At 52.2% G+C, this 23373-nt stretch overlaps 1 long non-coding RNA gene and 3 other non-coding genes across 4 annotated transcripts; 1 reads left to right on the forward strand and 3 right to left on the reverse strand.

Moving 5' to 3' along the window:
* Positions 1 to 1353: 1353 nt before the first annotated feature.
* Positions 1354 to 1517, forward strand: LOC112546268 (U1 spliceosomal RNA). The gene has a single exon (XR_003089918.1). It is a non-coding gene; the product is annotated as a U1 spliceosomal RNA (small nuclear RNA).
* A 2879-nt stretch (positions 1518 to 4396) lies between these two features.
* On the reverse strand, positions 4397 to 23298 carry LOC112546266 (uncharacterized). The gene is made up of 3 exons (XR_003089916.2): positions 23220 to 23298; positions 5640 to 5774; positions 4397 to 5343 (listed from the first exon to the last, which is right to left on the reverse strand). It is a non-coding gene; the product is annotated as an uncharacterized LOC112546266 (long non-coding RNA).
* On the reverse strand, positions 7899 to 7972 carry TRNAT-UGU (transfer RNA threonine (anticodon UGU)). Its single transcript has one exon. It is a non-coding gene; the product is annotated as a tRNA-Thr (tRNA).
* Positions 18254 to 18419, reverse strand: LOC142821692 (U1 spliceosomal RNA). Its single transcript, XR_012898381.1, has one exon. It is a non-coding gene; the product is annotated as a U1 spliceosomal RNA (small nuclear RNA).
* Positions 23299 to 23373: the final 75 nt, after the last annotated feature.

Raw genomic sequence — 23373 nt, forward strand, 5'->3', positions numbered from 1 at the left:
CCATCTTATTAGTCAGACTCCTAGCATTTGTATACAAGCACTTTAAAAATTTGCCACTGCTTATTTGTCTGCCCTTCCCTGATGCATTGGATTCCTTTGTATGCGGTTGTTTGTCTGCTCTGGCCCATGGTTTGCCCTCTCCCCTCCTCTCTTTCTGACTACAGCTTAGAGAATCTCTATCAATGGATTCTCCTCTAAGAGAAGTCTCCCTCTGATTTATGTGCATCTCCACACCAATCGGCTTTCCCCCATCTCTTAGTTTAAAAACTGCTCTACGGCCTTTTTAATGTTTAGTGCCAGCAGTCTGGTTCCACCCTGGTTTAGGTGGAGCCCATCCTACCTGTATAGGCTCCCCCTCTCCCAAAAGTGTCCCCAGTTCCTAATAAATCTAAACCCCTCTTCTCTACACCATCATCTCATCCATGCATTGAGACTCTGAAGCTCTGCCTGCCTACCTGGCCCTGCGCGTGGAACTAGAAGCATTTCTGAGAATACCGCCATAGAGGTCCTGGATTTCAGTCTCTTTCCTAGCAGCCTAAATTTGGCCTCCAGGACATCTCTCCTACCCTTCCCTATGTCATTGGTACCTACATGTACCACGACCACCGGCTTCTCCCCAGCACAACACATAAGTCTGTCTAGATGCCTCGAGAGATCCGCAACCTTCGCACCAGGCAGGCAAGTGACCATACGGTTCTCCCGGTCATCACAAACCCAACTATCTATGTTTCTAACGATCAAATCACCCACTACTAACACCTGCCTCTTCCTAACTGGTATTCCCTCCCCCTCAGAGGTATCCTCAGTGCGAGAGGATACCGCAACATCCTCTGGGAGGAGGGTCCCAACTACAGGATGGTTTCCCTCTTCTCCCATTGAATCCTATATGCCAGTGATCCCCAACGCAGTGCCCGCAGGCACCATGGCACCCGCCGGGGCATTTATGTGCACCCATGGAATGATCTGGACTGGCCCTGCCCCCGGGCACATGGCACATGCACGGTGCTGGCCCCTGCCCCAGGCACGCGGCACATGCACGGCCCTGCCCCCGAATGCCCAGTGTGTGAGCGGCCCCACCCTTAGATGCCCGGCAGCCCCAAAAGGCTGGGGACCACTGCCGTATGCAGATATTGTCACGAGCAGAGCCCTGTGGGAGCAGGAGCAGGCTGGTTAGCTGGGCCTGAATTTGGTGATTGGGGCTGGCCTGGGGCATCAGGAGGTGTCCGAGGGGGGGAGGAGAGTGAGCAGGAGGGATGTGGTGCAGGCATGGCCACTTGGGGTGGTGAGGTTGTGCCCACCCTGAGGTGAGAGTGTTTAGGTGCTTGGGGGGCAGTGGTTGTGCCTGGGCTTCTCATACATACCTCTCAGGGGAAATAGCATGGTCATAAAGGTGGCTTTTCGAGGGTGAAGCTCATCTATTGCACTATGGTTGTGTTGATTTCTGTAATTTCCCCAAAGGTGGAAAATTTGATTCCACCATTTGTAGTAGTGGAGGACTGTATTTGTGCTTTTCCCTGTTACTTATTGTGAGAGACAGACACATGGGCTACGTCTACACTGGCATGATTTTCTAGAAATGCTTTTAATGGAAAAGTTTTCTGTTAAAAGCATTTTCGGAAAAGAGCGTCTCGATTGGCACGGATGCTTTTCTGCCAATGCCCTTTTTGCGGAAAAGCATCCGTGGCCAATCTAAATGCACTTTTGCGCAAAAGAGCCCCAATTGCCATTTTCGCAATCGGGCCTTTTTTGCGGAAAACAAATCTCTGCAGTCTACACTGGCCCTTTTGCGCAAAAGTTTTTCGGAAAAAGACTTTTGCCTGAACGGGAGCAGCATAGTATTTCCGCAAAAGCACTGACAATCTTACGTGAGATCGTCAGTGTTTTTGCGGAAATTCAAGTGGCCAGTGTAGACAGCTGGCAAGTCTTTCCGCAAAAGCAGATGATTTTGTGGAAAAACTTGCCAGTCTAGACACAGCCATGGGCTATGTCTACACTGGCAGCTTCTTGTGCTTCTTGTGTTTGTGGAAGAGTTCTTGTGCAAAAAATCTTCCACAAGAGCGCATCTACACTGGCATGTACTTTTGAGCAAGAGCATCTATGGCAGTGTGTACGCTCTCTTGTGCAAGAAAGCTCTGCGGGCCATTTTAGCCATAGGGGTTTCTTGTGCAAGAAATTCATGTTGCCTGTTTACACTGCCCTCTTGCGCAAGAGGGCTTATTCCTGGTGGCTACGTCTAGACTGGCATGAATTTCCGAAAATGCTTTTAATGGAAAAGTTTTCCGTTAAAAGCATTTTCAGAAAAGCACATCTAGATTGGCAGGAAGCTTTTCCGCAAAAGCACTTTTTGCGGAAAAGCGTCTGTGGCCAATCTAGACACAGTTTTCCGCAAAAAAGCCCCGATCGCCATTTTCGCAATCGGGGCTTTTTTGCGGAAAACACTACTAAGGAAACACTAAGGAAAAAGACTTTTGCCCAAATGGGAGCAGCATAGTTTTTCTGGAAAATCACTGACGGTCTCACATGAGATCGTCAGTGCTTTTCTGGAAATACAAACGGCCAGTGTAGACAGATGGCAAGTTTTTCCGCAAAATCAGATGATTTTGCCAGTCTAGATCTTGCCAGTCTATACACAGCCCGTGGGGAGAGGAATAACTCTTCCGGAAGAAGCCCTGTTTTACAATGCTATACTGTAAACTCACTTCTGGAAGAATGCTCATGCAGTGTAGACAGCCGGCAAGTTTTTGCGGAAGAATGGCTGTGCTTCCACAAGAAGCTGCCAGTGTAGACGTAGCCCCAGTGTCCTGTCTGCCCACAGTGGCTAATGCAGGTGCCCCCGAGAGAATGAACAAAACAGGGAATCCCCAAGTGATCCACCCCCTGTCACCCATTCCCAGCTTCTGGCAAACAGAGGCTCAGGACACCCTCCCTGCCCATCCTGGCTAGTAGCCATTGATGGACCAATGGAGACTCTGGTCAGTTTTTCCTGCCCTGTCCATGTGGTGTTTACTCTTTTAGAAATGGGAGAATGTTCACTCCCCACCCAATGGGCCTGTTCAGAAAAGTAGGAATAAGGATCTTTCAAGTAGGAATAAGGGATCTTCTGGAAAAGGGCTTATTTTCCGCAAGATCCCGTCTAGACTGGCACTTTTTTCCGGCAAAACCCCGAGCCGGAAAAAAGCAGCATCCATGTTCATGCAAATGCCGCGGGGGATATTTAAATCCCCCGTGGAATTTGCAATTCCGAAGTGTCTCATGCATCCCTTTTACAGAAAAGCGTGCCAGTGCAGACACAGCCTAAATGTTCCTTTTCCTATTAACTCAGGCACACCTGGCTAGCACTCTGATCTGCATACCTACAAACAACATTAACATACTTTTCTTCTTCCTTTTCAGAGACAAACAGTATTCCTTCAATTTATTCAATTATTACATCATAATTCATCTTTATCTTACAGTATAATTCTTTCTACTTTCACACTGTGTTACTGAGGGCAGCAGCTCTGAGACCTGCAGACACACAGGGGCTTCCCTCCCCTCAGGCACAAACTGAGGCTGGAAGAGGCTGGTTTGGCTGAGTCACTTTCCTGCCCCTCCTGAGCTTTGTCCCCCAGTTCTCTCCCTGTCATCTGGAGCTGATGCCAGCACAGCCTGCGGCTGCCATAAGGGGAATGTACCCAGCCAGAGTGGGTCCAGAGGGGCCACAATGAACGTCTTCCTGCTACAGACCCACCTGAGCTCCTAGATCACGGTGTCAGAGGCAGTATTATCTGACCCAGGAAACTCAGCCAACTCTGGGGCTTTGTACCCTGAGCAGACAGACACCAGCCTCCTCTGCCTGTGCTGTAACCAGGGACTCCTCCCCACGTGCCTGAATCCCTCTGGGCTGCCCTACACTCCCCAGGGACAGTTCAGCAGATGCAGCTTTGATTCGCTGGGCTGGAATCACTAGACCTGAACCAGACCCAGAGAACCCAGATTTTTAAGTGACCAGGAACCAGATTCAAACCATTATTTGTCTTGTAACTCAGAGAAACTGAATTGGGCAATCTCAGTGCCATAATGTGACTCTGGTTTGACCCCAGAACTAGACATTTTCTTTCTAAAACCCTGGTTAATGCTGAGAGTAAATTGCTTGTAGACTGAGAGTTAAGGAAGGATATCAGCCAGCATAGGGCTTGAATCCATGACCCTGAGATTAAAAGTCTCGTGTGCTACCAACTGAGCTATCAAGGCTACATGCTGTTTTATACTGCAGCACAGGGCCATCTCTCCAGTTACAGGACACAGGGTTCAGGATTTCTTTTAGCATGGCAGCAAGGGGAGATGGAGGAAAATCAAACCCCTTTGCAAGCTTTGTTCTCACGGCACCAAGTGTGACAGGAGGGGTGTGAGCTGGGGAGCCTGCCCCCCCCCAAAGGGGCATTTGGGTGCACCCAGAGGCAGCAAGAATTTATTGCCTCAGGCCAGTGCATTGGGGACAATGTGTGAGCCCCCCATAAGCATTTTCTGCTCCCACTGGGGAAGGCAGCTAGGCAAGACTGTCCCTTTCAGCCCCAGGTGCAGGAGGTAACAGAGAGGGGAGGAAAGTCCATGGCCAGAGCCTCATCCCAGCAGGTTGGCCCTGCGCAGAATCTGTGCATGATGGAGCCTCACACAGCAGGGCTATGGCCTGTTCTCTGCAAAGTGCTCAGCTGTTTCATTTTTTTGCAGGAAAGGGTGGGATCCATGTGCCCTGTTCCTCACTGACAGGAGTGTCCTCTTCACTTCTTTTCACAGAGGGTATGTCGACACTGCACTCCTCCTTCGAGGGAGGAATGCAACTCCAGATGAGCAAAATTACAAATGAAGCGTGGATTTGAATTTCCTGGGCTTCATTTGCATAATTACATTATGGCGCTATTTCAAAATAGCATTATTTTGAAAAAAGAAACACTGTCTAAACACGGTTATTTGGAAAGAAAATGCTTCTTTCAAAATTACCTGGCAGGTGCCTGGGACAGCTTAGTTATGGGGCGGCTCTCTGGGACTTTTCTCCCAGCTGCTCCACGTGTTTCCATTGCCCATCCCGAGGGAAGGAGGAGAAGAGTCACTCTCCATGGCTGCAGGAGCTGCAGAGATTGCACCCTCAGGATCTCTGAACACTGACAGCCCCAGGGAATCACAAGGGCATGTGGTGCTGGCTCTCCTCTCCCAGCAATTGCAGTCAGAGCCCTGCCTTGCCTGTGCCAGTCACAGCAGCCTCTGCACCTGCTCCAGGCTCGTGGTTTCCTTCTTTCCAACGTTCCTCCCCAATCAGCCTTTTCCTGAATCAGCAGTTCCATGGGTGGCCAGAGGAGGCCTCTCCTGTGTCAAAGAAGGATATAGGAAAGTGTGAGCAAAGGCTGCAACAAGGCACCAGGGGGAATTGAATCCAGGATCTCCTGTTGACAAAGCAAGTGCTTTAGCCAGCTAAGCCATAGCACCAGGCTCAAAAAATAAATCATAAAATTGTTCTATTCTATGGTCCCAGACAACACCTTTGACTCCCATTTCCCCCCAGCCCTGGCAGTGTCTGGCTCCCCAGGCACAGAAAGCTACAACTCAGTGAACAGAGGCTCTGACATGCACATCTCCCCCAGCCTCTGGGACTGTAGAGTTACCTTTGTGGTTTGGCAAGGTTGAGGGAAGGGAGAAGTGGAGCAAACATTGATCATCTGGATTGGTAACCCTTGGGTCTCAGGATTTGGGTTGGAGTCCTCAGGTGGGGGCCTGGCCTCCTTCTGTTTGGTCCCTTCCTAAGGGCACAGAGGGCACAGAATTAACAGAGAATTCAGTACAGCACTGGTGTGGACTGGCAGGCTCAGCTGATTAGTGTTTGGTGCTAATAATGTCAGGGTGCTGGGTTCAAGCCCCTTGCTGGCACTACATGCTTGTGGCAAGGTGGCCTGTTCTCCTTCAGCTGCCTGCTCTGGGAGGGGAGTCCAGAACAGGCTGAGCAGGTTGCAAGGAGCAGTCAGGAGTCCTGGTTTGGAGCAGGGACCAGCAGACACAGACCCTGAGCAGCCCCAGCCTGGTGGGAGTAGACTCTGGCAACATCCTTCTCCTGCAGGCTGGAAAGGCCTTGGACCCTGAGCTACAGCCCTTGTGCCCACCTCTACAGCCAGCACTGGGTGGGCATTAAGCCAAGGAAGCAGGGACCCTGCAGAAGAGGTGGGAGGGTTAATCCCATGTATATGATTTGTCAGTGCCAAGCAGTAGCTGAAAACAGTGACCTGATGATCAAACGCAAAAGTAATTCTGGCCTAGCAGAAAGGTCCCTGCTACATACCAAAGCCTGGGATTGAACTGGGGCCTTTAGATCATCAGTTTAATGCTTTCCCAACTGAGCTACTTTGGCTCCTGCACAGGCATGTCTCTGGCCTACAATTCTCTGTCTGGGATGTTTGGTAGGGGGTGCATGATGCTGGGATATTTTGTAGCTCCAGGCTCTACCAGAAGATGCCCCGCAGCACTTTTCCCCTATCTGCACCCCCAGAGCCAGAGATGTGGATGCTTCCTGGGCTGATGAAGCCCTAGACAGAACATGCAGCCTAAAGCAAGGAAGGTTTCCCAGGCAGGCTCTGCAGGGCCCGTTTTGATGTGGAGGAGCCTTCAGGCCCCTTAAAGGGAGGTTCCGCTGTCTGCTCCCCTGGCTGGACCTTGGTGAGACAAACATCCCCTAAGTGGTGGTAGCCTGCGGTGTTCTCCAGAATAGTTGTGGAAACAAGCAGGAGAAGTTCCTGCCAGGGTGGGGACCAGAGGCTGAGCAGCTCACAAGGGCCTTTCAGCAGCAGTGTACAGCCACCGTCCCGCAGCCCATCAGAGCACAAGAGAGCGTTCATGCTGCTGTGGACACTCTTGCGCAAAAGCACATGACTCTACATCTACCTGGAAACATCTCAATTGTCTTCCCAGAAGGGACCTCAACCCACAGTCCCTTGCCTTGTCCATTAAGCCACTGTGGCAGACCAGTAATATTAAAAAGACAAAAATTCCGTCTTCCAAATGCATATTCCTCAACTTTTAGGTACCAGATTTTAGCCCTTGGAAGGTGCCAGAAACACAGGAAGGTTTGATCACACCCCTCTAAAAATCAGCTCTCAGGAGGCACCTCCAGCTGCCCCCAGAGTGTGGGTCATCCCACACTAGCCATGGGTAAAACTCAACACCTTGACATCATGTGTCCCTCCCAAAGCCAGGAGCTTGTCTCCCACAGCCGTAGCCTCAGTACAGAGCCACGCAGGTGCTCACTGCTCCTGGGGAAGGGAGCAGGTCCCACGGGGGCTGGGGCTGGGGCTGGGGCTGGGGCTGGGCAGGGAATGGTTGGTTGTTACTGAAGGGGAAGGATAAAATGCAGCCACATTGCTGAGGGCAGGGAGAGCGGCTGGGGCTGGCTTGGCAGTGCCATGGGACGGCCCTGGGGGAGCTCTGCAATGTGACCCTGGCTCCCAAGGCAGCAAGTGCAGAATCCCCCTTGGCGAGCACGAGAAGCTCCAACCGGCCTGGTCTGAATCCAGCTGAAGGGCTCAAGTGCCCCACTGCTGGAGTGTCAGCGCCCTTGTGTTTGTCCCCTTCTCCCACCAGGCGGGGCAGGGCCCATGCTCCAAGAAGGGAGTTACAGGCATATCTCTCTCAGCCAGAGCACTGGGGAAACCATGGAGCAGGACTCAGTGGCCAGTACCCAGGGACTTACAGTGGGAGTCAGAGCCCTGCCTTGCCAGTACCAGTCAAAGCAGCCTCTGCACCAGCTCCAGGTTTCCTTCTCCCTGACGAGCCTCTCCAATCATCCTTTTCCTGAACTACCAGTTCCATGGGTGGCCAGGGGAGGCCTCTTCTGTGTCCCAGAAGGACATAGGAAAATGTTACAAAAGGCCACAGTAAGGCACCACTGGGAGCTGAACCCAGGATCTCCTGTTTACAAGGCAGGTGCTTTAGCCAGCTAAGCCATGGTGCCCTTCTCATACAGTTTGGTAAAACTGTTCTATTCTATGGTCCCAGATGACACCTTTGACTCCCAAAGTGCAGCCATTCCCCATTTCCCTCCAGCCCTGGAAGTGTCTGGTTCCCTGGGCACAGAAAGCTACAGCTCAGTGGGCAGAGGCTCTGACAGGCACATCTCCCCCAGCCACTGGGACTGTAGAGCTGGCCTTGAGATTTAGCATTGCTGGGGGGAGGGAGAAGTGCAGCAAACATTGACTGTCTGGATTTTAAACCCCTGGGTCTCAGGGTTTGGGTTGGAGACCCCAGGTGGGAGCCTGGCTTCCTTTGGGTTGGTACCTTCCTGAGGGCACAGAATTAAGAGAGAATTCCTTTGCCCAGTAGCAATCTGAGTTGGCCAGGGAGGAAATAACAATTTTTTTGTGCACATATGAGTACAGGAGAAGGTTTTCTCACAGTAATGATGGCCAAGTGGTTAAGTAGTTGGATTAACACTCCAAAAGTGTTTATCTGTGCAGGCTCAAATCCTGCTCACAGTGAGGTCTGTGTTTTGGTCACACCCCTAACAAGGGCAACAAGCTTGACTGCCAGCTGTTTACACATCTGGACCCAGAACTATCCGGAGCCTTGGTTCTGCCGGCCAGTTTCTTTTCGGCTGACTGCAAACAGACTCCCAGCTGTAGGTGAAGCTGAGTGTGTGTGAAACCAGCTGTGCTTTGGATGATTTTGTTAATGGTTTAAAAAGCCTCATGCACCTCTTTTGCCTGGGGAGGTGTCTCTAATAGACACTTAGAGTGACATTACCCTTGGATTTTACCCCTTTAACCTCATCGAGAGACTCCCAACAAGTCTGTCTCCTGTGTCCCTCTCCACCTCAGGCCAAGTGTTCACATGTTTCCTATCTAAGGAAACTCCTCCTCCCACTCCTTTCTGAGCAAGCTGTACCCTTTTATGCCAATGTTCATGTCGTGTGTATTATCCCACCAAGTCCCTGTGATACCAACTTCTTCCTGCTTATTACCCATCGCTCCTGTGTGTCTATACCAGCATTCAAGACACAGATTAGATTTTGCTTCCCAGTGGTCCCTCGTCCCTCCTTTATCTCTGCTGTTACAGCTCCTGCTCTCTCCCATGTCTGCCCCATCTCCCAGGTGTCCATGTGATTCACTTACCTGTGGGCTTTGGGCACCTGCCCCCATCAAACCTACTTTAATGCCGCCTCGTTCGCTTAGCCAGTCTGCATCCAAATACTCTTCCCCTTCCTTAACAGGTGAACCGCATCCCTGCTGAGAAGCCCTTCCTGCAACAACATCCCATGATCAAGGAAGCCAAAGCCCCCTGTCCACTGAGCTGTAGCTTTCTGTGCCCAGGGAGCCAGACAGTGACAGGGTGGAAAGGCTGGAGAGAAATGGCTTCATATCGGGACTCAAAGGTGTTGTCTGAAACCTTAAAATAGAAAAATTTTATACCACTGTCTGAGGAGGGCACCATGGCTTAGCTGGTTAAAGTGCCTCCCTTGTAAGAAGGAGACCCTGGGTTGAACTCCTATTGGTGCACTGTTGTAGCCTTTGCTCATATTTTTCTATACCCTTCTAGGATACAGGAGAGGCCTCCTCTGGCCAACCATGGAACTTCTGATTCAGGAAAAGGCTGACTGGAGAGGAGCATTGGGAAGAAGGAAACCACAAGCCTGCAGCAGGTGCAGAGGCTGCTGTGACTGGCACTGTCAAGGCAGAGCTCTGACTGCAATTGCTGGGACAGGAAAGCCAGCACCACATGCCCTTGCAATGTCCTGGGGTGGGTAGGGATCAGCTCCCAGAGATCCTGCGAGTGCAAAGCTCCTGCAGCCATGGAGAGTGACTTTCTTCTCCCCTTACGTGGCATGGGCAATGGCTACATGTGGAGCAGCTGGGAGAAAAGGCCCATGGCTAAGCTGGTCACAGCACCTGCCAGGTATCGGGGAGATGAGGGAGGCAGCCCTCAGTGATGCCTGGCCAATGTGTCTGCTTTTCCTACCATCTCTCTATATGTAACTGGAGTCGGCTTCCTTCAGTTGAGCTTTGGCAATGTCCCAACAGCGGGAAGCCAAAGGAAGCAAAGAGCAGAAGTACTGGAAGCTGGTGGGGGTGCCCTCTGGGTTTGATTTAGTGAGTCTTAGTTTGACTCACTGAATCAAGTTCCAGAAGATTGATCACAGCAATTCATCTCCAGCTGGACGTGGTTCTCGCTCTGTTCTGTACAGAACAGCCAATGAAGAGCAAGGACCTGCCAATGGGCATTCAGATCACACCCTTGCTCAATTGATGGGAATAGAAACCAGACACACAGCAGGTTTGAACTGGTTTCAGTTGAGGGATGGATTTGCTTGGTTTATGTGCATTGGCACAAGAACACATAAGGGGTTTGCTGACATTTTAAGAATCCCTGTACAATAGAAATCCAAGATGTGAGACACTTGGAGATGCAAATGTTTCACTTAGGATAATCAACTTTTTAAGGAGGCACTTGGCATTGAACTAAGACCCTCTTAATTTGCACTCAAACACTCTACTACTACTAAGCGACACCCCATAGTGAATGTATGTTTGCGCCCACTGTTGGGAACTTACCCCCTGGCAGCAATGTCTGCAGGAGCAGGTGGTACCCTGCATGCGATTGGACATGTGTGGGCCCCCCCAGACTGTGATCAGCATGATGCATAAAGGTAAGGCACCATCCCTTGTGCTCCCGCCTCCTCTGCCCTGTGTGTGTTGCAACGTCACAGTCCTCACCTGATGTTCCCTTGCTAGTGCCCAAAGACATTTGGGAGGCCTCTTGAGTCTGGGGGACAGGTTCCAAGGTGAGAGTCACAACACTCCTGGGCTATGTCTACACTGGTGGCTTCTTGCGCAAGAATATCTTGGCAAGGGTTCTTGTGCAAGAACTCTTGCACAAGAACACATCCAAACTGCCATGTGCCACGTGATTTTGCACAAGAGCATCCATGGCAGTGTGGACGCTCTCTTGTGCAAGAAAGCTCCAATGGCCATTTTAGCCAGAGGGCTTTCTTGAGTAAAAAACCCCTGCAGCGCATCCACACTGCCCTCTAGCACAAGAGCTCCTGGGCAAGAGGACTTACACCTGTTAAAAAAGAGCATAGCTCTTGGCCAAGATGCCCTCTCTTACCACGCTTTACTGAAAATCTTCTTGAGCAAGAGCAAGCTGGCACTGTGGACCCTCTGCAGAGGAACAACCCTTCTTGTGCAATAACCAGCCAGTGTAGACATAGCCCTGGAATCCTCCTCCTTGTCCTGGAGCTGCTGCTCATCAGGGTTGTCATCCTGGAGCTGCAGTTGCTGCCACCCAGGTATCTCCGTCCCAGACTCCACAACTGTCCTTGGACACAGCGGTTCCCAGGATTTGGTCCAGTTCCTCATAGTATGCAGAGTAATGCGGTGCTTGCCTGGAGCAGGTGCTGTGCTCTTGGGCCCTGATATAACCCTGCCACAGTTCCTTAGCCTTTGCTCTGACATGGTCTGTGGTGTGCTGGAGATGACATTTCTCAGCAAGGCCATCAGCCACTCAGCCATAAATATCCGCATTCCTCCACCTGGACTGCAGGGCCTCCAGAGACTCCTCCTTCGACCATAGCTCCAAGAGGGTCTTTATCTGTGGCACAAACCAGGACGGTGCCCAGCATTTGCTGCCCTTTGCTTGGTCCTGGGATGTGTCCTAGAAGGGCCAGAGGGGTCTTGTGCCTGTGACATGGCTCTCTGAGAGGCAGGAAGTGCTCCATCTTAGCCAAACAGCTGAGAAGCAACGCTTTACGGCAAAAAACACGAGGACAGCTTTTGGGCTGGATCCCCAGGTGATTCAGAGCAGCCAGCAGCCACTTCCCCACCTCCCTAATTTTTCCACAAACTACAGGCCCAGGCCTTGGTAGTACAGCGGTGAGCATAGCTCTATTTCCAGAGTGGTAGAGCTGAGTTCAAGACCTGTTACTGCAATGTGGGGAGGGAGCAGCAACACTTGCTAGGGAGCTTTTACTTTAACTCCGAAAAATGGGAACAAATAGGTATGGCAGCTGAAGGCTACCTTTCACCACTTTTCATCCTCTCTGAGCGGCAGGAAGCGCTTGATCTTAGCCAAATGGCCAAGAAGCAATGCTTTATGGCAAAAAAAGATGAGGACAGCTCTTGGTTCGGATCCCCAGGCCCTGCAGAGCATTTTGCAGCCACTTCCCTTTCTCTCCCTTGGCTGCTCTTGAACTTAGACCAAGAGCCGAGAAACATAAAATGAGGTTTAAGGGGTATTTTGAAAGAAGGGTTTTCTCCTGAAATAACCAGATCTAAATAGCATTTTTTATTTCTAAATAAAGTATTTTGAAATAGTGCCCATTGGTGAATATGTAAATTAAATGTGGGATATTTAAATCCCAGCTTCATTTGCAATTTTGGATGTCTGCATTTGCATCCCTTTCTCTAAAGAGAGTGCAAGTGTAGACATACCCACACAGGGCAGGAGAGGCAGGAGCACAGGAGATGGTGCACTATTGTGAGACATTATGCTGGTTACAGCCTGGGGGGAGCACCATACATGTTCAACCTCAGGGAGGGCCGCCATGTGTGTGAAGCACCATCTGCTCCTGCAGAAAGTGCAGCTAGGTGCTAATTTCCCAACACTGGATGCAAAGGCATGATTGCTATGAGGGGGTGTAGCTCAGTGGTAGAGTGCTTTGCTGCAGCTCAAGTGGTCCTTGCTTCAACTCCAAGTACCCCCTTAAAAAGCTGATCATCTTAAATGGAACAATTGTATCTCCAAGGTGTCACATTTTCGATTTCTGTTGTACAGGGATTCTTAAAATGAGTACAGACCCATAATGATTTCATGTGCCAATGCACATAAACCAGACAAACCTGTCCCTCAGCTAAAAGCAGTTCTAACCTGTGTGTCTGGTTTCTATTCCCATCAATTCAACAAGGGTGTGATCTGGATGCCCATTGGCAAGTCCCTGGTCTCCATGGGCTGTGCCATGCAGAAGAACAAGAATCATGTCCAGCTGGGGAGGAATGGCCATGCAGAGTGTCCAGTAGCCACTTCCCTGTTTGATGCTCTTCAATTTAGCCCAAGAGCCAAGAAGTGGTACTCTCCCACCCAAAACCTCTGGCACTCATCTCTCCCCGGCTTCTTCCTGGCCCCTCAGTCGAATCCTTTCTATAGGGGAGCTTCTAGGAACTGGCATTCTGGCTGCAGGGTGGTCTGGGTCCCCACAACCTTTGGATCAATGTGAGACATGATCCCAGGGGAACCATCTCCTGGAGCTTCTCCCTGTCCCATGGAGCTCAGAGCAGGGGGATACAGGGTAACACATGAAAATGTTTCTCCTTCCTCTGCTGGAGAGGGAGCCAGATCGTTCCCATGAGGCCACATGCAGATGGAGCAAGGTCTGGAGAGGTGAAGCAGTTAATTGGAACAAGCAAGGAGAGTAGAATATCAAGTAGCTGAGAGCCTCAGGCACACAGCAGCACTTTGACTCCTGTAAGCGGAGTTCAAACCTCAGTGAGACCTTCTGGTGAGGTGTTGGTTTGTGCAAATCCTTCAGAATTGATCTTCTTGCCCCACTTGTTCAATTCCACTTTTGCTTCTTGATTTTTTCAATCTAAGGACTTTGAAGAAACTGTTTCAAGCACTATTCTGGTGGTGCGATGGGTCAGCATACTGTACTTCTAAGGCATTACTTGTAAGAGATATGCTGAGGTTGTGAGTTAAAATCTCACTGGGAACACTGGTCTTCAGTCCCTACTAGGCTGTCCTCTTCCAGTGAACGCTGGGATCCTAGCTCAAAGGAGAAGGGATCAGTAAAAATTCCCCCTTCACATATTATGGCCTCTTCAGAGTGAATGCTGGGTAGCCAGGAGCGGAGGCCAAGTAGCACAGAGAGGATCGGACCCTTGACCCTCTTTCTGCCAGGGTTTTCGTTGCCCATTTTCTTTCCCCTGCCCCCGTCAGCAGCCACTGTCCCTTTCAGCCACTGGAGAAGATCATGAAGAGAAGTGGGAAATGGGACAAAGTAGCGAGACAGGCTACTTTGTCCCATCTCCCACTTCTTTTCCTGGGCTGAACCGTGGCTGAAAGGGGCTGCGGCTGCTGACAGGGGTGGAGAAGATCCTGGCCACTCAGTAATCACTCTGATGAGGCCATAATATGTGAAGGGGGAATTTTTACTGATCCCATCCTCTGGGGTGGAATCCCAGCTCTCCCAGCATTCACTGCAAGGCATGGGTTCCCAAATCGGGTTTCGTGTCCCCCTGGGGAGGGTTTGTGTAGAAATTCCAGGGGGGGGGGGGCATGTGGTGACCCAGCCTCCTTCATCAAGTTCGTTTGTTTGGGGTTTTTTGCTCAACAAGTTTTCCTGCTATTTTGGAGGGGGGGGGGGCATGAAGGTTTTTCAAAAATCAAAAAGGGGGGGAGTGATGCTGAAACGTTTGGGAACCTCTGCAAGGGGACAACCCAGCAGGGACTAAAAACCACTGCACCAGGTGAGGTTTGAACTCACAACCTCAGCATGTCTCCTATGAGTACTGTCTTATAAGTACTGTGCACTGACCCATTGCACCACTGGAGCAGATATTCACAATGTTTTGTCGAAGTCCTTAGATTGAAAAAGTCAAGAAGCACAAAGTGGAATTTAAGTTTTTGCTGTGCCCTTGTTCCTTCTTTTCACAGGCAGAGCCAGGGGGCTCTGCGCATCCAGAGACCCCTCCCTCTTCCTCCCTGGTCTCCGTAAAAACCCACCCTAGTGAGGCACAAAGCTGCTGGGGCTGGTTGAATCCAGAGCACTAGAGATGGGTTGCAAGTGGGTTAGTGCTCCCTTTGCAAGTGAGAGGAAGCAAGATTCACTCCCATCTTCTCCCACCTGCTCGCTGGTGGTGAGGGGCCAGTCCCTTTCCTGCTGCCCTAACAATGCACTTTGTGCAGGGGCCATTGGTCTTTGTTCCAAGGCGTGTGGCTAGGACCCGGGACTCAGGACCCTTCCCAAAATATACAAATCCTCCCTCCCCTCCTCTGTTCTGCTCACACTCTCTGGCTGCCTCCAGCATGGGCTGAGCTCAGGGGTGGGATGGGCATCTGCCTTGCAGCTGTGATGGCATCAGGCACCCAACCACAAGTCTGTTCCATCTGGTGATGAAGCTCTATTGGGCCTCAGACAAGCAAAACTGCCGTTGGTGAACCTCAGGACAAGGAAGCCAAAAAGTATGGAGCATGAGGACCACCCAAGCAAGTCCCACTGAGATTTGAACTCAGCCTGCAGGATTCAGAGACCCCAGTGCAGCCTCTTACACCATGGGACCTACATATGGGGGCTGGGTAAACACCAGGGACACTCAGCTTTCAGACTGGCCTCTGCTCTCCTGGCTTCCCTCCAGCTGCTTCATCTCTCAGGACTCTCTGGCTACATCGACACCGCACATTTAATTTGGAATAAGCTTAGCTTAGCTTATTTCAAAATAGCATGTCTACACTGCAGGGAAACCGCAAAATGAGTCCGAGGAGGCTTCCCTAATGTAGACGAGCTACCTTGATTTAGAGCCCCAGGGGGAATAACTTAGAATGTCCCTGGGGAGGGGCTATTTTGAAATAGCAAAAGTGGAGCATCTACACACACGCCTCATTTTAAAATAGCTATTTCAGAATAGGCGATAATCTTCCTACGAGTTTTACAGAAGTCGGTATTAGCCGTCCGTTATTTCACAGTTATTTCAAAATAACGGTATTGCTATGTAGACTCTCACATTGTTATTTTGGAGTAACAGCAATTTTTCCAAAATAACTTTTCTGTGTGGACATAACCTCTGTCCTGCCTCAGCTCTGCTGCTTTGAGGACAAATTCCTTTGTAGGGTCCATCACAATCTGGGTTCTGTGAGGGTCCATCTCACCTAAAATGTGTTATACAAAACCCTCTTATTCCCTACCCACTTCTCAATACTGGCTGCAGAGAGGTGCTTGCCATGTGGTAGAGTGTTTGACTACAGATCAAGTGGTCCTTGGTTCAAATCTTAGTGCCCCCTGTGGGAGTGTCTATTTAATGAAGACAGTCACCTTTCTTGGATTTCCATTGCATGTGAACTCTTTAAATGAATATAAACCCTTAGGCTACATCTAAACTGCAGGCTTTTTGCGCAAGAACAATTGTTCTTGCACACAAAAGTGCAGAGCATCTACACTGCACGAGCATTCTTGCACAAGTAAATTTACAGTACAGTATTGTAAAACAGGGCTTTTTTCCAGAAGAGTTATTCCTCTCCCCACAAGGAACAAGCCCTCTTGCACAAGAGCTCTTCCACCAGAGGGCAGTGTAGACAGGCAACATGAATTTCTTCTGCAAGAAAACCGTATGGCTAAAATGTCCATCAGAGTTTTCTTGCGCAAGAAAGTGTCCACACTGCCATGGACGCTCTTGCACAAAAGCACATCGCTTGCGCAAAAGCACATGGCAGGGTGGACGTGCTCTTGTGGAAGACCTTTTGCACAAGAACTCTTGCACAAAACAGGTCTTACACAAGAAGGCTGCAGTGTAGATGTAGCCATCATGTTATGATGGTGTTTAGGTCAGTAACTGGGGCCACTAAATAGTTCCTGTGACTTGTGACCTAGGGATCCATGTTGGATCTCCTCTGGCACTGGCCACTCAGAGACTTGTCAGAACTGGATTTCCCTGCCAAGTAGCACAAAGGTTCCTGAAAATAAGTGGCAGAAGGGCTCTGCACAAGAGGATTTTTTTGTGCAAGAAGGAGCAGTGTAGCAGCTTTCTTCTGCAAAAGTCTGTGCTGCAAAAATGATGGCTCAGGAGGTATGCAAATGAGACGTGGCAATATTCATCCCCACACATCATTTGCATATCTTATTGCGCAACAATGCACAGTGTAGATGCAGCTAAGGAAGCCAAACACTAGCATTACCAAGGATTTGCAGCAAACCAACATCTCACCAGCAGATCCCACTGAGGTCGTGGTGCAGGATTCAGACTCACTTGCCTAAGAAGGTGCTAGAATCTCCCTGCTTTGCAGAAAAATGTTTACGCTTGGACAGAAAGCACAGAGGCTATGTCTACACTGACGGGTTCTTGAGCATGCAATATGCAAATGAGGCTAAGTGAGGAATACCACACTGCTCCTTCATGCACAAGAAAATGCCTCTTGAAAATAAGCAGCAGAACAGCTCTGCACAAGAAGGATATGTCTACACTGGTGGGTTCTTGTGCAAGAAGTCTTGCACAAGAACATGTCCACACTGCCACAGTGTGGACGCTGTCTTGTGCAAGAAAGCTCTGATGGCCATTTTAGCCATAGGGCTTTCGTGCGCAAGAAATCCCAGCTGAGTGGCCACACTGCCCTCTTGTGTAAGAGCCCCTGTGCAAGAGGGCTTACACCTGTTAAAAAAGAGCGTACTCTTGTGCAAGAAGCCCTCTCTTACCACACCGTACTGTAAATCTTCTTGCGCAAGAGCAGGTGGGAAGTGTGGACACTTTCCAAAAGAACGGCCTTTCTTGAGCAATAACCCGCCAGTGTACACATAGCCGAAGGGTTTTCTTGAACATGAAGGGGCAGTGTAGACAGCTCCTTCTTGTGCAAACCCCCATGCCGTGAAAATGACAGCTCATCAGGTACATATTTGAGGCACAGTAATAGTCCATGCTTAGCCTCAACTGCATATTGCTTGCGCAGGAACCCACCAGTTTGGACATAGTCAGGGGAGACAGCCTCTTGGGCTATGTCTACACTGGCAGCTTCTTGCACAAGAACAGCTGTTCTTGCACAAAAATTTGCCTGCTGTCTACACTGCGCGAGCGTTCTTGCACAAGTAAATTTACAGCATAGTGTTGTAAAACAGGGCTTCTTCGGGAAGAGTTATTCCTTTCCCTATGAGGAATAAGCCCTCTTGCACAAGAGCTCTTCCACAAGAGGGCAGTGTAGATGGGCAACATGAATTTCTTGCACAAGAAGCCCCTATGATTAAAATGGCCATCGGAGCTTTCTCGTGCAAGAGAGTGTCCACACTGCCATGGATGGTCTTGTGCAAAAGGACATGGCAGTGTGGACGCTCTCTTGTGGAAGAGTTTTTGCACAAGGATTGTTTCGCAAAAGAGTTCTCGCGCAAGAAGCCAACAGTGTAGACGCAGACTCACAGTTTCCAGACAAGTAGGAGCAGAGAGCTCCTGCCTACATAAATTGACAGAAAGAAAAAATAAATACTGTAAAACAGCAGTAACAAAAACCTAGACAGAGAACAGCTGTTTCTTTCTTTCACAGCAAATACCAGGGGAAAGCACAAATGCAGTCCCCCCACTACCATAAATTATGCAGTCAAGTCTCCCCCTTTTGGGGGAAATCACAGGATTCAGCACACCTGAAGTGCAATGGATGATCCTCAGCCTAGGAAAACCACCTACATGATCATGGTATTTCCCTTGCCAGGTAAGAATGAGAGCCCCAAGCACACCCACTGCCTGCCCTTAAGCTCCCAAACACTCTCACCTCAGGGTGGTCACGGCCTCACAACCCTACATGACCGGCCTCACAACCCTACATGACCAGCCTACACAGGGTCAGACGGAGGCATGAGCGAACCAGGCAGCTGCCCAGGGAGCCAACCGATAGGGGGCGCCTGATGGCAGCTGTAAGGGGCGCGCGGTGTCCCTTACAGCTGCCATCAGAAGCCACGTGCCCAGCACCCACAGTGCTGGCGCACCCGCATCCCCGCAAAGCTGGCCAGCAGCGCCCTTCCCTCCATGGCTGCGGAGCTCTGCACGGCCCGGCACGCGTGCCAGCAGCGTTGACCAACCCAGGCTGGGTAGCACATGTGCCGTGCACCCTGGGGGTAGGCCCCGGGCTGCACACCAGTGGCTGTGACCTGCCTGCGCATGTGTTGAACACTCCGGGGGTAGACCCAGGGCTGTATGCCAGCAGCTGTGGCCAGTGCGTGCATGCACCGAGTGCCCCGGGGCAGGCCCGCACACCCGGGGGCGTGGGCCCATGCCTCACAGGCGGGCCCGCACATTGGGCTCAGGCCAGCCCTGAGGGGGCCAAAAGGGCTTGGGCCGGCCCTGATCCTACACCATGTCCCTCCTGCCTGCACCCACCCTGATGCTGCAGCTGGACCCCACTCGAGATTTAGGACCAGCTCCCACTCCCAAAGGGCTCTGCTTGTGACAACATCTGCAAACAGGCTCTAATGGCTCCCCCACTCTTCAGCAGGAGCTGCCTCCTGAGCCACTGTTTAGAGCCCAGCTGCACCCCTGCACTGTGACCTCCGACCCCACGAGTGCTTTCTCTGCCCAGCTGCAGCCCACACCAAGGAGTGCCTGGCTCTGTCAGGGGCTGCCGTTCAGGAGGCACCAGGCAATGTGGCCACCAGTCTCACCCCCATCACCCCAGCCCAACCCAGCTGGGCACGTCACCCTCTTGACCCAGGCCCAGCAGCCCCTCAGCACCCAGGGCAGGGAAGGTGCAAGAAGGAAATGGAGGGAGGCAGCAGCCCTCCACAAGCCAATCTGAAAGGGAACACTGGGGGGAACAGGAACACACCCACCCACCCTCCCTCCCACTAAGAAAAAGCATCTGTCCCCCCCTCCATAGAACTTCTCCTGGCCGACTCCAGGCATGTCGTGCCACCTCTTGTGGGCCTCCCTTCCCCCATCGGCAAAATGGGGCTGATGAGGGTTCCTGCCCTGGCATGAGCCTTGGATCAAGAACGATGCTGAAGAGCAGGAAGAGGCTCAGGCAGAGGCTCCCAGGCTGAGGTGCCATTAATGTAGATTTAAGCATCAATTGAGAAACACCAGTAAGTCACCAGGTGTCACTGAGGGGTGGAGAGTCAGCAGTCCCTGCACCTCCCTCCACAGCCAGATGTGACTCTTAGCTGGCAGGTAGAACAGAAGGTTTGTTACATCACAGGGGGACAGCATAGAACAGACTTAGCCCAGGGACCAGAGACGCACAATGTGCAGCTGGATTCGGCTTCCCTGGCAGGTCGGCATTTTATGTCCCTTCAGCCGACCAGCCCAGCCTAGTACAGAACAGGCCTCAGTGAGTCACACCCAGAATTCCCATCCCAATCCAGATAGCAGTGACATGCCTAGGGAAACTGAGGCACACACACAGAGTTACCACAGAACAGCACAGGACAGCAGGAACCACATGCGACATAGCAGGGTGAACAGAGTTGTGTGCCACTGCCCTGTGCCTGCTCCACGGGCATCTCCCCACTGCAGAGAGCGCTCTGAACCAGGCTGTGACTAGCCAGCCCATCTCTGGGTGCCCAGGGGGTGTTTGGGTTTGTTACCAGCACTGAGCTTTGTACAATAGCCCAGGGAATATTATGAAAAGCCAAAACTTTCTCTCCCTGGGGGTCCCTGGCCAGCCAAGTGGCACAAAGGTTCCCAGCCGTACTGAGTTTGGGTAGTATGAAAGAACCTTAACCAGCTCAGATGAGGTGGCTGAGTGGTTAAGGTGATGGACTACTACTCAATTGTGCTCTGTACGCATAGGTTCAAATCCTGTTCTTGTTGGGTGTTTGCAGCCCTCTCTTGCATCCCCCAGAACGCTCTTCAGTTCAGTGCCAGCCCCTCCTGTAACCCTGCCTGCCTCAGCCATCTCCCACTGCAGCCTGGGGAAAAGGAAAATCTCCAGAGACACTCCCAGATGCAACCCTCAGTCTGTTCTGCCCTCGAGGGGAAACCTCACAAAGGAGATTCCAGACAGACAGACAAGCCATGAGTGCCCTTCTCTGAGATGGCTGCAGCCTGTCTCACCTGGCTGGGATCATGGCCCCTCTGTGAGGTCACTGCTGCCTTCCAACCAATGAGCTGAATGAGCTGAGGTGGGGTGGGAAGCCTGGGAGATTCTGTGACTCCTGTGTGCCCCCCCCAAACAAGCTAGACATGGCCTTGCCCATTTCCCTATACCTCACTGCTGCCCCCTGCACTCCAGGTCCCTGTCATACTACTGGATTTTAGGGAAGCAGCCAGATTACTGCTGCACCCCATGCACCCATGGGGGGGGGTTGTTTGCCCCCCCAAAAGTGGTACAAGGGGGGCATGTAAGGTGTCAAACAAAAGCTTGCCTTCTACTGATTCTGTATATGCTTTTCATATATCTGTATAATGTCTGTGTGTGAAGTTAGGAATATGTACTCTATGTTAATACTGGAAGCTTCTCTGTATGTGATTGAGCAGTAGACTAAGAATGCTCAGCCTATGGATATGCTAATGAGCAAGTCTCCATGGAACAATAGCCCTCTCTAGGCCAAGGACACACCTAAAGAATGGTGACTGATATCTAAGGGCTACCAGAAGGGAACACAGGGATAGGCCACAGGCCAGGTGACCTGCTGCAGACAAGAAGAGATTCGATGCATGTAATGTATGATACTTTAACAACCTTATTGTCATGCTTTCCTTTCTCTTAGTAATAAAACTTTAGATGTTAGATTCTAAAGGATTGGCTCAGCATGATTTGTGGTTAAGATTCAGAGTGTATATTGACCTGGGATCTGTGCCTGGTTTCTTGGAACCGGACAGAACTTGTTCGGGGTAGGTGAGATTGGGTTCTAAAACCCCTCACCTGTGGGCAGGCCTGGGGCCGTCTGGGGCACGGATATTGCTGGGGGGTCAGAGGGGTTTTGCTCAGGAGGCTTCAGGCTGGCCAGGCAGGCAGCTGAAGTGCTCTGTGGGAGCCAGGGGGCAGTGAGGAGGGAGCAGAGATATAGGGGAGGGGCTGTGGGGCACTGGAAGGGGTGGAGGGATAATTCTGGGATGGTGGGCAGAGCCCAGACTGAACAGCAGAGCCCAGAGTGTCTGTCTGCAAGGAGGGTGTGAAATGGACCCAACCCCCTTTAAAAACTCCCCCATCTCCCCTCTTGCCCAGACAGGGACTGCAGCCAGAGGAAGGGTGAACCAGGAAAGTTCCGTACCCCTCCTCCTCCACCCCCACCCTAAGCTTGCTCTCCCACCCCGTCACACAGTCTACACCCCTGGCACCTCCCACACCCACATTCCCTCCCAGAGCTCAACTCCGGTCCTCCTGCGCCCCCACACCTCCCAGATTTCCTAACCCCATCCATCGCTGCGGGAGGGATCGCGGGGGCAGCAACACCACGAGGGCCACACGTCCCGGTTTGCAGGAGCTGCTCCGGGGGTCCCTCTAGTGACCACCGTGCCGGGACGCACTCCGGGCAGAGGGGCACGTGGCTTCTTGCCGGAGACTTTCCCTGGGACTCGCTGCGGCCTTGGCCCCTCCGGACTGGGCACTCCCAGGGGCAGCTTCAGCGTCCCTCCCTGTCCCCAGCCACACCCGCCTGCTCCGGGCCGGGCTCACGCTCCGCCAGGGCTCTGGCCCCGGGACAGGCCCCGATTTCACCCCCCGCCCCGTGTCCCTGTGAGCGCGGACCGTGTCCCGGCAACAGAGGCAGCGCGGAAAATATTGCTGTGTCCTCCTCCCACCCCCCTCCCTCTCCACACACACGTATGCAGGGACCCTCCTACAGACCCTCCTCCCCTCCTCTGCAACGAGCCAATAGGGGCAGCGGGAAGCAGGGCCTGGCCCTCTGCTGCTCTGGCCGGCCTTGCTGTAGGGCGGGTCTGGAAGCTCCGTCTTTCCACCCGCTGCTGCTGCTGCTGCCTCCGTGGGGCGCTGGACCCTGCCCAGCCGCAGCCGAACCAAGCCCGGGGCAGCAGCGCGCAGAACCGCGTGTACGGGGCCAGCTAACCCCAGCGTTCCAGCTCCTGCGGGCCTGCGCCTGCGCGCAGATTGAGGGCAGTCAGCCGCTGTACTGCGCATGCTCAGCTCGGGGGCGCTTCCGCCGCGCGTCCTAAGGCGCGAATTTTGAGATCACCTGCTGGTGCCGCTGCAACCCGGTGCGTGCGGAGCGGGGGGCTTGGGGTTGGAGGGGACTGTTCGGGGCCTAGGGGAACCCGGGGAGGGGCAGCGGAGACCCAGCAGAAGTGTTTGCAAACCGTCCCGCGGGGTGGGGACGGGGGTTTCCCGAGGGAAAGGATCTCGGGGCCCTTCCCGGGGCTGGGGTCTGACAGGCACAACGTGGCCGGGGCGGCGCTTGTCTGCCGGGGGCGGGACGCGGGGGAACGTTTTAGCTGTAGCCCCTGCAAAGCCGGCCTGGCTCTAGAGCCGGAGACTCTCAGGGACCCAACCACACGCGGCTGGACCTGACCAGGCATCTCCGGCTTTGAACTAAGCCCTGGCGGTGGATCGGAACCGGAGTCACTGACCTGCTGCGCACGCGCGCTCTAACACCCAGCCTCCCTCCCATCCGCCTCGGCCGGGTTTTCAGTGCGTCCCGCCTTTGTCAGTCTCTCCCTGCCCCTGCTCAGGCCCCACCCGCCCCGCTGCGATTGGACCCTGGGCGGAGCCCGCTGCAGGGCC

This window comes from Pelodiscus sinensis, chromosome 31, assembly GCF_049634645.1.
Source record: "Pelodiscus sinensis isolate JC-2024 chromosome 31, ASM4963464v1, whole genome shotgun sequence".
Taxonomy (NCBI): domain Eukaryota; kingdom Metazoa; phylum Chordata; order Testudines; family Trionychidae; genus Pelodiscus; species Pelodiscus sinensis.